Source organism: Sciurus carolinensis, chromosome 13, assembly GCF_902686445.1.
Source record: "Sciurus carolinensis chromosome 13, mSciCar1.2, whole genome shotgun sequence".
Classification (NCBI taxonomy): Eukaryota; Metazoa; Chordata; class Mammalia; order Rodentia; family Sciuridae; genus Sciurus; species Sciurus carolinensis.
The window spans coordinates 52,476,161-52,491,773 of NC_062225.1; the positions used below are offsets into that span (position 1 = coordinate 52,476,161).

General features: G+C 36.2%; 1 protein-coding gene across 34 annotated transcripts in view; it reads left to right on the forward strand.

The window, feature by feature from the left end:
• Nrxn1 (neurexin 1) overlaps positions 1 to 15,613 on the forward strand; it is a 1,060,789-nt gene that overhangs the window by 413,794 nt on the left and 631,382 nt on the right. The gene's annotated exons all lie outside the window — the stretch shown is intronic.

A 15,613-nucleotide genomic window follows, 5' to 3' on the forward strand; every position in this document is an offset into this window, starting at 1 on the left:
GTTACACAAAAATTGTAACATTTACTCTCTGATATATCAGAAATCAGTTAAGATAATGAAGAAGTGAGAAATCTAGAAGTTTTAGAAAAAATATGGATATCTTGTTAAGGAACTGAATTGGGAACAGTCATTTAATTTTTGCATTTCAAATACAAGTAATCCTTTTAGTTTCTAAGTATGTTATCAGTGTCATCACTAGATTTCAATTCACACTATTTTTCAGTAACAGTGGTTGTCTTCTTCTCTTGTATTCACCACCTTAGTCCAGAGTCTCATATGTTCAGACTTAAATGTTTATTTGAAAGAGTGAAATGACCTCAGCTAAAATGGTGGGTCATCAAGGACAGAAATCAATTCCTCATCAGTAGTTGCTTTAACTATTACTTAATAATCATGTAATTTATCATATATTCACCAACATATTTATATAAAATTACATAGCATAGGTGTTAGAACAATTTTTAAACAAGGACATGCAACCAAACCAGGTAGTGTTTAGGTAGTTTGAAAGAAAGGAAGTCTATCAGCAACTTCTAGCCTACTTAGAGATCTACTCCTTGAGGTGTGGTTTGTAAACCAGCATCATCAGCATCACCCAGGAGGTTGTTAAAGAGCTGTTGAATCAGGATCTACATTTTAATAAGAGCCACAAATGATCTCATACACACTAAAGTTTAAGAATCACCGAGCTAGAGTGTACCCAATCACCATGTCATGTTGCCATCGTTCTCAATATAGTGTGCAGTTATTGTATGTATCATTGAACACTGCCAACTAACCTAGATGAGGATATTCCTAAATTGCAATGCAGCTTTGAATTTTAGACACCTTTTTGCTTCCATGACTAAAATACCTGGCAAAAACAATTGGAGAAGGAAAAGTTTATTTTGGGGCTCATAGTTTCAGAGGTCTCTGTACACAGATGGCTGAATTTGTTGTTCTGGGTCCACAGTAAGACAGTACATCACGGTGGAAAAGTGTGGTGGAGAAAAGCAACTGGAGACTTGGCATCAGAGAGCAGAGGGGGAGAGAGTTTCCCTCACAGATAAAATATAAACCCCAAGGACGTGCCCCCATCGACCCTCCTCCCCAGCCATGCTCTACCTGCCTATAGTTGCCACTCAGTTAATCCCTATCAGAGGATGGATGCACCAATTAGGTTAAGACCCTCAAAACCCAATCATTTCACCTCTAAACTTTCTTGCATTGTCTCACACATGAGCTTTTTGGGGGATGCCTTATATCAAAACCGTAACAGGTTAAAATGAACAATGTAGCTTAGTAGTGACTCTGAGGGTTACAACTAGAGTCTCAGCATCTCAGAGTCCCCAAATCTCACAGAAATACTCAGTTCATGCCAGGCCACTGGATGGGTTTGACCTTCTTTCCAGATGGAAGTCTGGGCATTCTCCTCTGATCGCAATGACCGCGAAAAGCCATGAGGACACACGTAGGGATAATCCTCTGATGATTCAAATTAGAGGCAACTACAGTTAGAAGATGAGGTGTATTTGCTATCCAAGTAATAAGCTTTTGATTTTAAAATAGTTGAAACTAAGCCCATGACCATTAAAGTAAAAGGCCTGTGTGTTTTAATAACAATGTAAACTAGGTCTTCTGTCCCTTCATTTGATTTTCAGAGTACTGATTTCATAGTAAAATTCTTTCCCTTGCCAGTGTGCTGAAAGTCACTGTGTGCAGGTTTACTCGGACTAATTATCATTTCTGCATGGTAATGTTCTTATGCTGAAATTCCTATATACATTTTTTAAAGCCATGGTTTACATAGGATTATTTTACCTTACCACAATTTGCTAACATAAACAGATTACTATGTATTTGTTTCCATTTTAATGACTATCATATAATGCATTATGCCCTAAAGGAAGTAAACTCTTCCTTGGGTACAAATTAATGAGGGATTTAGGGCAATAAGGATCCATTTAGGGAATGCTGCTGCTGCAACAAGACTTTTAAGAAGAGCCCCCTAGAGGCAACTATGAAGTATGCCACCTCTCTAAACTGAAGCACACCACCCCAGAACTGTCTTGATGAAATAAAGGATACCTTTAACTGATGTAAATGTTGACACTATAAGTCTCAGGAAGAGTGTGATTGTGTCTTTATGTAATATTTATAACAAGACAACTCTGCCTGTAACAGAGTGGTAGACAACTGTGCTGTAGGAGAAGGAGGTATCAGACTCCCTCAAGATTTATTTAGGATAAAAAAAATTTGAGGAATATCTTTTCACAGTCTTCCCCTAAACTCAATTTGTAACTAGAGGCTATCTGTTTTTGAAAACAAGCCAAACTAAATATCAGATAACATAACACTGAAAATACCAGCCCCCATTCCCTCTTCCCACCTAGGAAAATGTAGCATTTCTCACTTCATCATACATTTCTTTCAGTCTTAATTTTTTAAACTTTTTTCTTTGAAATACACATAACACAAGCAGCAATTGACTTTGAAGTGACATACAGGAAGTGATGGACAATCAATAGGGAGGATTTTTTATATTTATGTTAGTTTTTAAATGATACTTCGGATCCCTGAGATGCAACCCTTCTTTTTTTCTTTTTCAGTTCTAAAACATTATTATTGATGTGTATTTCTTTAGTTTGAGGAGGAAGAACTGAGTGGGGAATTGATAAGTAACTTTGGAAAAGGTAAACATGTCATCTAGCCAGATAAATAGATTCTAATGTAGAAAAGAAAATTTTATTTTTAACTATTTTTAAAAATCTTATGTGGTAAGAAAAGTTCATGGAGCTATCCCTTAGCATATTTTTAAGTATCCAATGCAGAATAGTTATCTTTTCAAATAATGTTGTAGAGTAAGTCTCTAGAATTTTTTCCTCTTACATAACTGAAGTTTTATAACTGTTGGTTAACAACTCCCCATATCTTCTTCCCCATATTCTGGTGACCACTATTTTATTCTTTCTTTGTATGATTTAAATTTATTCTAGAGACCTCATATAAGTGGCACCATGCAGTATTTGTCCTTCTGTGACTGGCTTTTTTTTTTTTTTAGCATGATGTCCTTTATGCTTGTCACATACTATAGTATTTAGTTCAGTTTTAAAGGCCAAGTAATATTTCATTGTATGCATTATTAACCATTCATCTATTGATAGGCATTTTGTTGTTTCTATATCATGGCTATTATGAATGGTGTTAGTATGAAGGTACAAACATTTCAAAATACTGATTTCAGTTCTGTTGGATAAATACCCAGAAATAGGATGGCTAGATCATATGGTAATACTATTTTTAATATTTTGAGGGGCCTACATAATATTGTCATTAGCTGTACCATTTTGCATCCTTACCAACAATATAAATGGGTACCAATTTCTCCACACTCTTACCAATACTTATGGTTTTTTTTTTTTTTTTTTTTTTTTAATACTAGCCACCCTAACAGGTACAAGGTAATATCTCATCATGGTTTTGATTTGTATTTCCTTATGATTACACAAGCAGCAATTGACTTTGAAGTGACAAACAGGAAGTGATGAACAATCAATAGGGAGGATTTTTACATTTACATTAGTTTTTAAATGATACTTAGGATCCCTGAGATGCAACCCTTCTTATGATTAGTGACAATGAACATCTTTTCTTATATCACAGTCATTTGTATGCTTCTATGAACAAATATTTATTCATGTTATTGGCTTTCATTTTACTTGGGTAATCACTTTCTGACTGTTTGATTTTTTTTCTTTTTTGTTTTTACTACCAACTTACTATTGAAGGATAGTGACAACCCTTCTAAACATTTCATTTATTCAACAAGCCCTCCCTCCATGAGTGCCAGCTGTCTCCAGCGCTGAGAAAATGCATTTACAGGATAATTTGAATTGTGTGGTCCAGATTCCAAAGAACCACAACCATAAAAAATTAATTCTAATACTTTTAATTCAACAACAAAAAATGCATTAGATGATCACCATTAAATGGCCAGTGGTCTAAATGCTAAACCAGGAGAGGAAAAGAATTAAGACATGGTCCAGGAGTTAGGAACACAGAAGTAATTGGAACTTCCAGTCTGTTTTTCCACCTCACCTTAGAGTTATCTTTATCAAAGTGCTTATTGCTACTATAATATAATTATACTAGTATTTGACTAATTCGAGTTTCCTAAGAAGAGTAAGCCCCAATGTACTATGTCATCCAGTGTATCATTCCTGGGAAAACTGAAAAAACAGTTCCTGAAATCATTTTCTGTTTTCTATGGTTCAAATAAGGACACAGGTTAAGAAAAGCTGAGTCTTGATTTTCTTGAAAGCAAAGATTGTGATATGTATTTCTTTAGCACTAAATCTCAGGGCACATAGGTTTTATTACTTTAGGATAGATTCATTGTAATTACATTAAATGAGCTAAATCAGACAATAAAGATTTATGCTACAATCTGTGGCAGTGCTACAATACAGAGGGGCATATAGCAGAGGAAACAGATCTAGTGTTTTGAATTTTTAAAAATACCAGCGTTTGGACCATACGCCTTATTGTGGGACCAGTTCTGAGTTGAAAGCCATGGGGCTGTTTGATGGAGATCTGTAATCAATCCTTAATAGAATGCTATGCAACAGGCATCACAATAGGTGACTGGCTCATGGGGCTTTGAGGGCCTGGGCAGAGAAGGGTTTGCACTACCTCTTGATAATATGATGCTGGGTGCTTTGCTGAACTTTCCTTAAGGGGGTGAAAATCAAAGAAAGAAAAAAGGCAGCCAGACAGGAGTCTCTTTCAACACACTATTTTTCTTAGGTTTTACAGGCACCATATTTTGTTTGTTGTTTTGTTTTTGATCAGGAAGGTGATGGTGGAAAATTCTTTTGAGGATAATTAAGATTACTTCATCTGTGATAAGAGAGAACATCTTTGGGTAGATGACTTTTGAGAAGGGAATTTGAAAGCTTTATTTAAAATGTCTTCATTTCCCAGTGTTTGCAACTACTGCCATAAGATGAATTTTAACTCAGAACTTGAACCTTATTGTACAAAGAGACCTTAAGGCATACAAAGCTTATTCCTTGCACCTGACAGTAAAACCCAGCGTTCACAGAATTTGAGTAAAATGTAGCCAATTGTATTTCATGTGTACTTGTGAGTTTTCAGAATGGTACATGCTATGTGATTAAAAACCCATACTCCTGCTTCCTTCAGCTATCTTAAAGAATAATAATACTTTTGTTAGCTTTTTTTGGGTAAAAATGTGTAGATTTTGCTTGTGTTGGTATGTTTGATTCTTCCTTCTCCAAAACTTGCCAAGTCAACTGATTTTAATTTTGACACATCTCTGGGTTGTTTTTCCCTCTTGATCTGTTTCAGTATATTTATTTGGAGACTTAGGATCTTTTTGAGATATTATTCCTGTTAAATGCTGATCTTATCACAGACCTTTCTAGAGGAGTCTATTGCACCCAATATTAGGAACCATTGTTAGAGTAAAGTCCTTAAGTCACTGCATCTGTGTCACCTTAAATTTCTGTTAAAAATGCAGATCCTTGGGCATGGTGGTAAACCCAGCATCATGGGAATCTGAAGCAGGAGGATTGCAAGTTTAAAGTAGCCTCAACAACTTAGTGAGGCATTAAGCAACTTAGTGAGACCCTGTGTCAAAATAAAAAATAAAAGGGGATAGGGATGGGGCTCAGTGGTTAAGTGTCCCTGGGCTAAATCTCTGCTTTAAAAAAAAAAAAAAAAAAAAAAAAAAAAAAAAAAAAGCAGAAACTAGATAGAAACCAGATGTAGTAGAGTGCACCTGTAATCCCAGTTAGTGAGATTACTGAAACAGGAGGTTGAGGCACGATTGCAAATTCAAGGTCAGCCTGGGCAACTTAGCAAAAGGTCTCAAAATGAAAAAGAAAGGGCTTGGGTTGTGCCTCTGTAGTAGAGCATCCCTGAGTTTATCCCCACTACTATATGAAAAGAAGAAAAGAAACTAGATGGATGAGATTCAAAAAGTGCTTTCTTTTAATTCAGTGTTGTTAAAATCTGTTTCTGTCTTTGCCAGAATCCATGTTACCTTGTGTTCCTTTAAGAAGTAAAAGTGTAACTGAGCCCCCAATAATTTTATAAAGAAGAAGGAAAGGAAAGAGGGATTCAGGAAGAAAGAAAAAAAAGCTTCCTCTTAATAATCCTCTTCCCTGATAGGAAAAGTAATGCATAAAATTTAAAAGTAAGAACCACTATAAGAAAGTAGTGATTCAAACAAATTCTGCACAGTGAAGAGATCTTTAGAAATAAATTGAAACTTAAATTCAGTGAATCTCTATGGACTTGAAAGCCAAAAAGGAAAGAAAAGGAAAGGAAGAAAGAAAGGAAATCAAGGAGACATGATTTAATGTAACTTTCAGTGGTGTTTTCAAAGGAAACCATGCTTACTCTCCCTTTTCCATTTATAAATCTGGGATATCATATTTTTGTTTTGATCCTGAGATCCCTTACCCAATATAGGGCATAAATGGGTATCTGTATTTTCTGTGTCAAATAAATAGTTGATGAATTTCCCAGATCTAGTTGAAATCCTATGGATTTCATTAATACCACCATGTAGGTTTCCCAAGCCTTTTCTGTAAGGAAGACAGAAAAGATGGGATCAGTTACTTCTATACAATATGAAGAGAGAACTGAAGAGAAATGTTTTGGCCTCATTGATAAATATTTTTAGATCAGGATCTTATAATTCTTAGTCTAATTTGTGTAACTTTTCCCATCAACTTCCATTTTTTAAAAAAATTCCTTTCCTAGCGCCATGTAACCATCAAGCAATGTAGATATCAAAATATGGCAGTTCTGTTTTGTTGCACCTGTTTTGTGTCTGACTAACCAAGAAGAAAAAAAGTGCCTTGGAATAAGGACAGAGCAGACCTACCTTGTGCAACTACATATTCGTGATATTTAAATACACCCCAGTCTATGATATGCATGGCAGATGTAGCAAACACTGATCAAATAGAAGTGGTTTTTAAATCCTCTGGTTTGACTCTATACAAGCTTATGATAGTTCACTTAAAACAGATCTTAATGTATAGTAAAATCTTAAAACTATAAGCAGGTACGACAGAACATGCATCAAAGTGGTTAGGAAATAAAAGGTTTGATTGCACAAGTGAGGAAACTAAGGCACAGCAAGACCAAGTGACTCCCTTTAGATAATTTTCTATTTGTGCAGATGTCTCTATTACTCAGCTATCCTCAGTGCATTCAATAAGATCTTGAACTTAACAAAATAGTAGCAATCTTGGGTAGAAGAATCTGCAATATCACCCAATACTTCCTTTCCCAAAGTTTTATTCACAGGTTAACTTAGAAGGTGGAAACACATCTTCTCTTTGCTAGTTGTCCAGATGTCAGAATTCTTTTTGTCATTTTCCTTTTTCTTATTCTTACCAGAACTTTAATGATCACACGATTCTATAATCATCTTCCAAGTTAATCTCAACTACCTTGTCTGTCATCATTGCCTAGCTAAAAAGGTTAAAAGGGATACTGGAGGAAGGTCCTTCTTCAGTTATTTCTCTAGAAACTTCTCTTCCAAGTAAAGTTGTGAGTTTATCAAGGTTCATGAAACATGTCTTCCCCATATATTATTCTTCCTTGGCACAAAAAATGAATTTTAATATTTAACTTAGAAACTTTACCTCTAAATTTTCAGTTTCTAACTATGACCAACCTGTGCAGGTTATACTGTATCTATCATTGAAATTAAATAATACAACTCTAAGCAATTATATTATGCATTTTCTAATTATTGCAGAAAAAAATAGTTCACTTCAGTTTTTTTTTAATAAAATATTTTCAACAACATTCTGTATGTGAACAGATAATCTTTCCTTTGGTGTTAAGCCTTTATCTTCTAAAACACGATTTTTGTTCCTCATTTTACCTAAAACTCTGTCTAGGTAATTTATGGTATTAATTTCTCATGTCAGCCATTGGTGTGCTTTCTTCCACTTGGTTTGGATCCCCCATTTTTGATATGCTCTTCTTCTTTCCTTTAGTTAGGTTTATAGTTATTGAGATGATTAAAATCCACCCCTATTTTAGCCAGCTTTTTCACTGCTATGACTAAAAGACCCAACAAGAACAATTTTAAGGGAGGAAGAGTTTATTTGGGGGCTCACAGTTTCAGAGGTCTCAGTCCATAGAGAGCTGACTCCATTCTTTGGGGCTCTCGGTGGAAGAGTGTGGCAGCAGGAAGCAGCTCACATGACGATCAGAAAGCAGAGAGACTCCATTAATCAGAAACAAAATATATACCCCAAAGGCATGCCCCTAGGAACTAACCTCCTCCAGCCACACACTAACCTTCAGTTACCACTCAACTAATCCCAGCAGGAAATTAATTCACTGATAGGGTTAAGATTCTCATAACCCAATCATTTCTCCTCTAAATCTTATAATATCTAAACTATAGCAACCCACTGACTGACAAGTTATTCACCCTTTACATCCTGTTTAAAAATGCATTAAGTTTCCATCTACAACCAGAATTTCAATGTATTTTCTAGTTTCTTATAGAAAACATCCAAATATTTCTGATGATTTCCTTTCCATCAATTGCAACTGCTTCAACCTCACCAGGGAGAATTTCTTAAGCATATATTTCCTATACTAATGAAGAAATTATTACTTGGTTTCTGGGAAGTGAAGCACACTTCCTTTGAATTACTTGTGTTTCTCATTTCTCCTTATCTTAAAATTCCTCTTTCATGCAGCACCCATCATGTTTTTGAAAAAGCATTCACAAGTGTGTTTTCTTTGTTACATCATAATCTTCAAGTTAAGATTACTTATTAAATAAAGTTCCCTTGACATTGCTGGACATAAAAACTTTCTCCTGAAATAGCTTAGCACTGAATTGGGAAGTCAGATTTGAACAGGTAAACATATTTTATTATTTCAGTAAGTAGTGACCACCAGCTGAAGGATTTGTAACCATTTGGTTTATCGATTTTCATAAGATCTGAATTTTTATACAATCTTCATAATGCACTTGCAATGTAAGTGTGGTAGATGTTTCACATGGGCTATGAAGTAATACTGCTGTGACCTTAGTAAATAAGTCATTTTCTTCATGCCTTGGATTCCTCTTCAATAAAGTAAAGAAATAGAAATGCCAATTTCATTAAAAAAGGTTAAAAAAGGTGACTGATGCATCTTTAGAGGAAATAGGAAAGTAAGAAATTAGAGCTGACAAGTAGGTATATAACTGACATTGAGGCATTTTACACATACTACATAATATTAACAATAAACATGCAGAAGAATTTTTATTCTATGATTATTTAAAATTTTTAAATTAAATTCTTCCTTTTTTATTGAAAAGGCTCAAGAAAGTCTAGTAACTTGTCTAATGTTACAGCCTACTAAGAGATTGAATAAAGACTTAAAGTGATTCTAAAACCTTTTTCCTCCTCTTTAGTATTTTGCAAGGAAAGTGTTGGGTAAGAATGGACAAAAGTGAGCTTTGTTTTAGACTCATTCATTTATTTATTCCACACATTCACACAAAGGAGGTATTGAAGCTGTGGAAATAGAACTGCTTCTTGGGAAAGGCAATGTGGAAAGACAGGTGAAGACTTGTTCATTTCTTTAGTCTTATTCATTTATTTGTTCAATAAATATTTATAGAATACCAAGCAGCATTTTCAGGTGCTTGGTTTGCTGAACAGGATACAAGAAAACCTATATTTGCAGTGTTTAAAAATCCTTCATGTAGAGCGGCTAATGTGCTACTATGAAATGCAGGAGAGGGACTAAAGAGAGAGACTAGAGGCTATTCACATCCTGAGAAGTTTATTAATGGACTTTAATGAGGAAAGGTGGGAGGAGAATGAACCCATCAGGACATTGAGAAGCATTTAGCTTAATGAATAAAGACAGGAAGAGAAGACAGGAAAAAGATGAGGTAGATATCCCAAGGCAGGGTAGTGACTGATCATTAGGAGCCAACTCGAAAAGGGACCTTGTGATTTGGGAGGGTGAGATAGATCTTCAGTGAGATCCTTAGGTTGCTGCAATAGATAAAGGAACTTTGTCTCCCTGTTAACACATCAGTCAGAAATTTGGGAGATGATGATATGGCAATAGTGTTAGTCTTTTCTGAGGTAGCCAAGACAGAAACCCAAAGAACACCTAGGACAGAGCCATGCCTTTCTTTATTGAAAGCCTCTCATATGACATTGCTCATTAAGAATCATGTCCAAGGAAACCTTCCACACACTCCATTAAAATCTGGGGAGCAATGCTATTCATCTTCTAGGCAGACTAGGGAAATCCCCATTGCAATGTCCTGTCAGGTGGGACCTCTGAAGCCTGCCAAGCCAGATGGGCAGATGGGTCCCTTTTCCAAGAGAGAAATGGCAAAGCTCACCATCTGTTCTGCTAGATATCAAGCTTGCATTTTGCGGTTTTGACCTGACTGAGCCCTTTCTTCTAGTAATTGTAGTGAAATCATTGTGATCTGCATAGCATCACCATTCAGACACAATGGAATTATGGAGAGAGAGAAAGATCTGCAATTAGACAAATTTGCATTCTAATCCAGAACTCAGCAGTTTTGATAAATTGCATACCTTCTTTGAATGTGAATTTTTCATGTAATGGGAGCAGAATAACAAAGGGTTATTCTGGCTGTTTGAAATGGTGCATGTCATCAAAGGAACACTTAAGATGCTCCTAAAAGTAGTAACAACTTTTAATAGAAAGACGTGTATCATGAACGGCATGGATGACTGTTCTAAAAGATAGGGGAGATCTGAGAAAGAACAAGGATATGAGAAAAGGTAACAGAGAGAGTTTTGAAAGAGGAGTTGCCCTAAGAAATCAGATGGTGAGAAGTTAAGGGGGAAAGAGAAGCAGGAATTTTTGGGTTTGGGGGTTTTTTGGAAAATTTGTAATGAGCAAAAGGAAAGAGATGAACTATTGTTGAAAGAAGGTCAATGCTGAGGGGAGGTTTCTCACTCCTGATCATAACTGTGAAATAAAAACAAATGTGAAAATCAATCTCAACTAGCTAGAAATAAATATGCTTTTGAAAAGTTCATTTTGGCATAGGAAATCACTAGAAAATGTTTTAGGGAGCCATTAGGAGAGAGGAATTAAAAATGATGGAAAGATAGGAGCTTCTGTGGAATGTTGTTTGTTCTGATTTTACCAGATTGATAGATTGATTGCACTGTTTTAGCATTTTGATCCTACCTTCTCCATGCTACAGCAGACTGAGGAAGAATTACTAAAAACACAGAGAATAATAGCTGTAGAAATTAAAATCACATTTGACTCTAAGCCCTCACTTGAAAACACAGCTGGGATGCTCCACCCCTCAAGCCCTCCCTCCCCATGGCAGAATTCTAAGTGATATGCATCCTCTGAAGTAGCCTTTTCAGTCTTCCTGGGAGGTATTCTTCTCTGTTTCCATTACAGTTAACATCCATCTTCCAGGGAGGACTGGTCACAATCATAGTCTTAAATGCTGACCCCAGCATCCTTGCAATGTTCTTGAGTTCCTTTGATTCCATGTGTGATTCAGTGCTTCTGTCACTTGGAGGAGGGGTAAAAGTGAGGAACTGAGTTGGGATGGGTCTCTCATCTTATGCCAGCTGATTTAGCTTAATCAAGAAATTTGAAATATGCCCCACCATTACAAAAATATTAGTCCTGAGAATAATTGAATAACTATTTCTTCCATCTCAGATAATGATAATTATATTTAGGGATCAAATTCTTTTCTTCCTTCAAAACTCAAAATTTGTATTCGGTCAAATCAAGTCACGGCCTCAGACAGAGTTCCATTTTCTTGGTTGGTGTCTTTTACTCAATGTACTTGAATCTCATGATTATTTGCAGAATCCTTTTTATTATATTATTCCAGGTGGCCACCAGGTTCTCATTAAAACACGCACTCAGTTCTGATCTCCACAGCAATACTAAAACAGATTAGTATTTTTTATTTTTTTTATTAGGGCAAGAAATTTTTGGACACATGGATGAACTGTCAGTTTACATAAATATGACCTATATCCTGGTCTATCTTAATATTAAACATGAAATGCAAAACTAAGAAAACACAAGAATATATGTATTGATGCAAATGTGCTTTACAAGTTTGGAAATATTTTTTATCTGTGCTATATAGTAAGTTATTGTTTCATATTGGTAATTTTAAATGGAATATGTCTTAATTATTTTCAATATATGTAACACTTCATCCAATAACATGTTTTCAATAGCATAAATATATTGGATATAAAAATAACTATCATGTGCCATTTCTAACACTTCTTTAATCTTTAAAACATGGCCAAAACGTGTCTATGTTACTAAATAAGTCAAGAGAATTTAGTTTACTTTCTCCTTTGCAAGAAACAAAATAACATTGTACATTTAGTATACAAAATCTACTCTGTTACAACCACTGGCCACAGGGATCAGACATATGCACAGAATATAATATTGCTTTGGGGTCTATTTGATTTGTAAGGTGTTTTCCCTTTCTCCATCCAAATCTTATTTGAAACTTTTAAAATTAATACTAAGAGAAAATTGAATGACTTATTCTACTTTTATTTTTCCCCCCCCAGGGGGTACTGAGAATTGAACTCAGGGGCACTCAATCATTGAGCCACATCCCCAGCCCTATTTTGTATTTTATTTAGAGACAGGGTCTCACTGAGTCGCTTAGCACCTTCACTGCTGCTGAGGCTGGCTTTTGAATTCTGGATCCGTCTGCCTCAGCCTCCAAAGCCACTGGGTTTACAGGCATGCACCACCACACCCGCAAGTCCTATCATTTTGAATAGAAAAACAGGAGAGAAATGTACATATTTATAAATTCTGTGCCCTTTAAGTATATTGCATTACTCCTTTCATGGGACACATGACACAAGCTCCTGGGTTCATTTTTAATCCATTTGTCAGTGCTGAAGTCCTGAGGGAGAGCTGGACTGACTGTTAGGAAGTAAACATGCTCCAAACATATTTGTGTATACTCATATAAAATGGATCATATAGCCATCAAGCACCTAATCATGTCTAAGTTTATATAATTTACAGCAAACAACACATGATTTTTAAAAAAAATCAATGACTTTATTCAGACAAATGGCACATGCAATCTGATCCTGGTAAATTCCATTTTAAAATGATTGAGGGCAAGGCATCGAAGTGAAGGGGGGAAAAAAGAGTGTTTATTTGGTCTGTGCTAGGGGCTTTTTAGAACTATTCATTATTGATCCCTGTATTGATTTTGGTCCATTTGACTAGGATGCCTTCCTAAATCAAGTGCCCCAGGAAACTCTTCTGCTCTCCTGTCTTCATGACAACCTGCTGCTGCTCGCATTGTAATGCCAGTTTTGTTTTCTGCACTTGAAGGAAAATTTTATCCCAGGATTTTTTTCTCTAATTCCTTTCTCACCACATTCTCAGGCCACACACAGGGATTTTCACTATTAGCATCCTTTCCCTGAACTAGGTTGTTTAATTTTTTTTTTTTTCTTAAAACATCAACTAGTCAAACTCACTACCTGGATTACACAGTTTTCATAAATGGATAGAGTCTATTCTCTAAGTCCCAAAGCCCTGTCTGCCTGGCTAAGGAAAGAACCAGAGGAACCTGCTAGTGGTCTTTCTCCTTACCTCTCTTTCAATTTGTGTGCTTACCTAAGTGTGTGAAAAAAAATGTCCTTCTACCTTTCTCTTTCTTTTCTGGAATGTGCAGGCAGTAGGCAGGTGTTAGTTAATATCCCCATTTGTACACCTCTGGTGTGCCCTTGTGAACTGTGGAAGCTGACTGCCATGGTTTCAAAGGTGGCTTTAATACTTGCAGCATAATCTGAACGGCTTTTCTAGTTCCTTGAACTACTTTCTCCCCATCTTTAAATTGTGGTAAATAAGTGTAATTCTGGAATCCAGCACAGAGTTTATGGGAAGGATTAAATGAGACGTTGTATGCAAAGAGTTCAGCACTAAGAGTGAGTAGCACTACCAAGTGATCTCAGAGCCCTGTGAGTTATTCTTATCTCCTCTTTCATTGTGTGTTCTTGGAGCTTCGCTGCCAGGGGCAGGGTTGGAAATTATTTGAAGCTTGCCTTAACCAAGGTCAAAATTTGGATCCAAGACAATAACTGTTTGAGATCCATACAAAGGGTTTTAGAAACCTCAGACATGTAGTAATTTTGTGGGAATGGAGCTTAATAGCCAAGGGAAGGAAGCCAAGCCTAAATCTTCACAGAAGAGTGCCTGACTTGTGTTTAGCACGCAGACTGGGGTGCCTTTCCCTGCTGGGCTTTGGCAGCATTCACTGAGAGATGAGAAGGATCTGTTCTCCCAAACAGAGGACACCCTCCTCCCCAGCACAACCCAGAGGCCTCACTGTCCTCAACAGCCTAGGAAGAGCCACTGAATGCAGGAGAGCATCACAATAGCAGGGAAGAAAACTGGAATAAGGTGTGATGTGCCATCAAGGAGGAGGCATCATGAAAATTAAAATTGGATAACCCTGAACTTGCCTGGACCCACATTTCTTATGCAGTTGTTATTGTTTTGCTCTACTTTTTCCTTCTGCGGATAATCATCTGTCTTTCCTTAAAGGCCTGTTTCGGAATATATATGTATTTATGACATATGTGGTATATGGTAGTTAGAGGCTTGCTTGACAAATCCTGTTGATGAAAAGAGAGACACTCTAGACACTCTGGACTTCTTACAATAGCATCCCAAGAGGACTAAATACTCACCATACTCTAAAAACTCAAGCTCCCTGTCATGAATACCACAGACTGGGTAGGCTTACAGAACATTCATTTCTCACTGTTTTGGAGGCCGGCAAGTACAGATCAGGATTCTGATAGATTTGGTGTCTGGTGAGGGTCCACTTCTGGTGCATAGATGGCTATCTTTTCTCTGTGATCACATAAAGCAGAAGGATTGAGGGAGCTCTCTGGGGTGTCTTTTATAAGCACAGTAATCCCATACATGAGGGCTACACCATATGACCTAATCACCTCCCCAAAGCCCCATAACACTAGGGTTAGGATTTCAACAAATGAACTTGGAGAGGGTAGGGAAACAGAAGCATTCATTCATAATAGTGAGCTCATGCTAGCTGTGCAGTGGAATGCCATATAATCTCCCATGCCCTCATTTGTTAGGTATGAAGGGTTCATAGGAAAAGCTTGTACATAGAGTACTCTGGATTGTTTCATAGAGGCAATGACATAAAAGAAAATAGTTCATAAGTAGTATCACAAAGAACCATGACCTCATAAAGCTAACTGCATCAAATGACCTGTGTTGTATAAACAAATTGATAATCAGTATAAAATCTGTTTTTCAAAAAGTAGATACAATCTTGATATAGTCCCTGAGAATTTAAGAACTGTCACTTAAAAGTTCAAGTAACTGATTTTAAGAAAGACAAACTAAAAATAAAAATACATCATCACATCCTATGTTTACAAGGAACTTTAAAGTTTTCAAAATGTTTTCATTTATTTTATGATGTTGCATACTTGAGCAATTATGAACTTTATGTAGTAATTGCCACATGACTGATGCTCCATAAACACATTTATTCATTCTTGTCTCT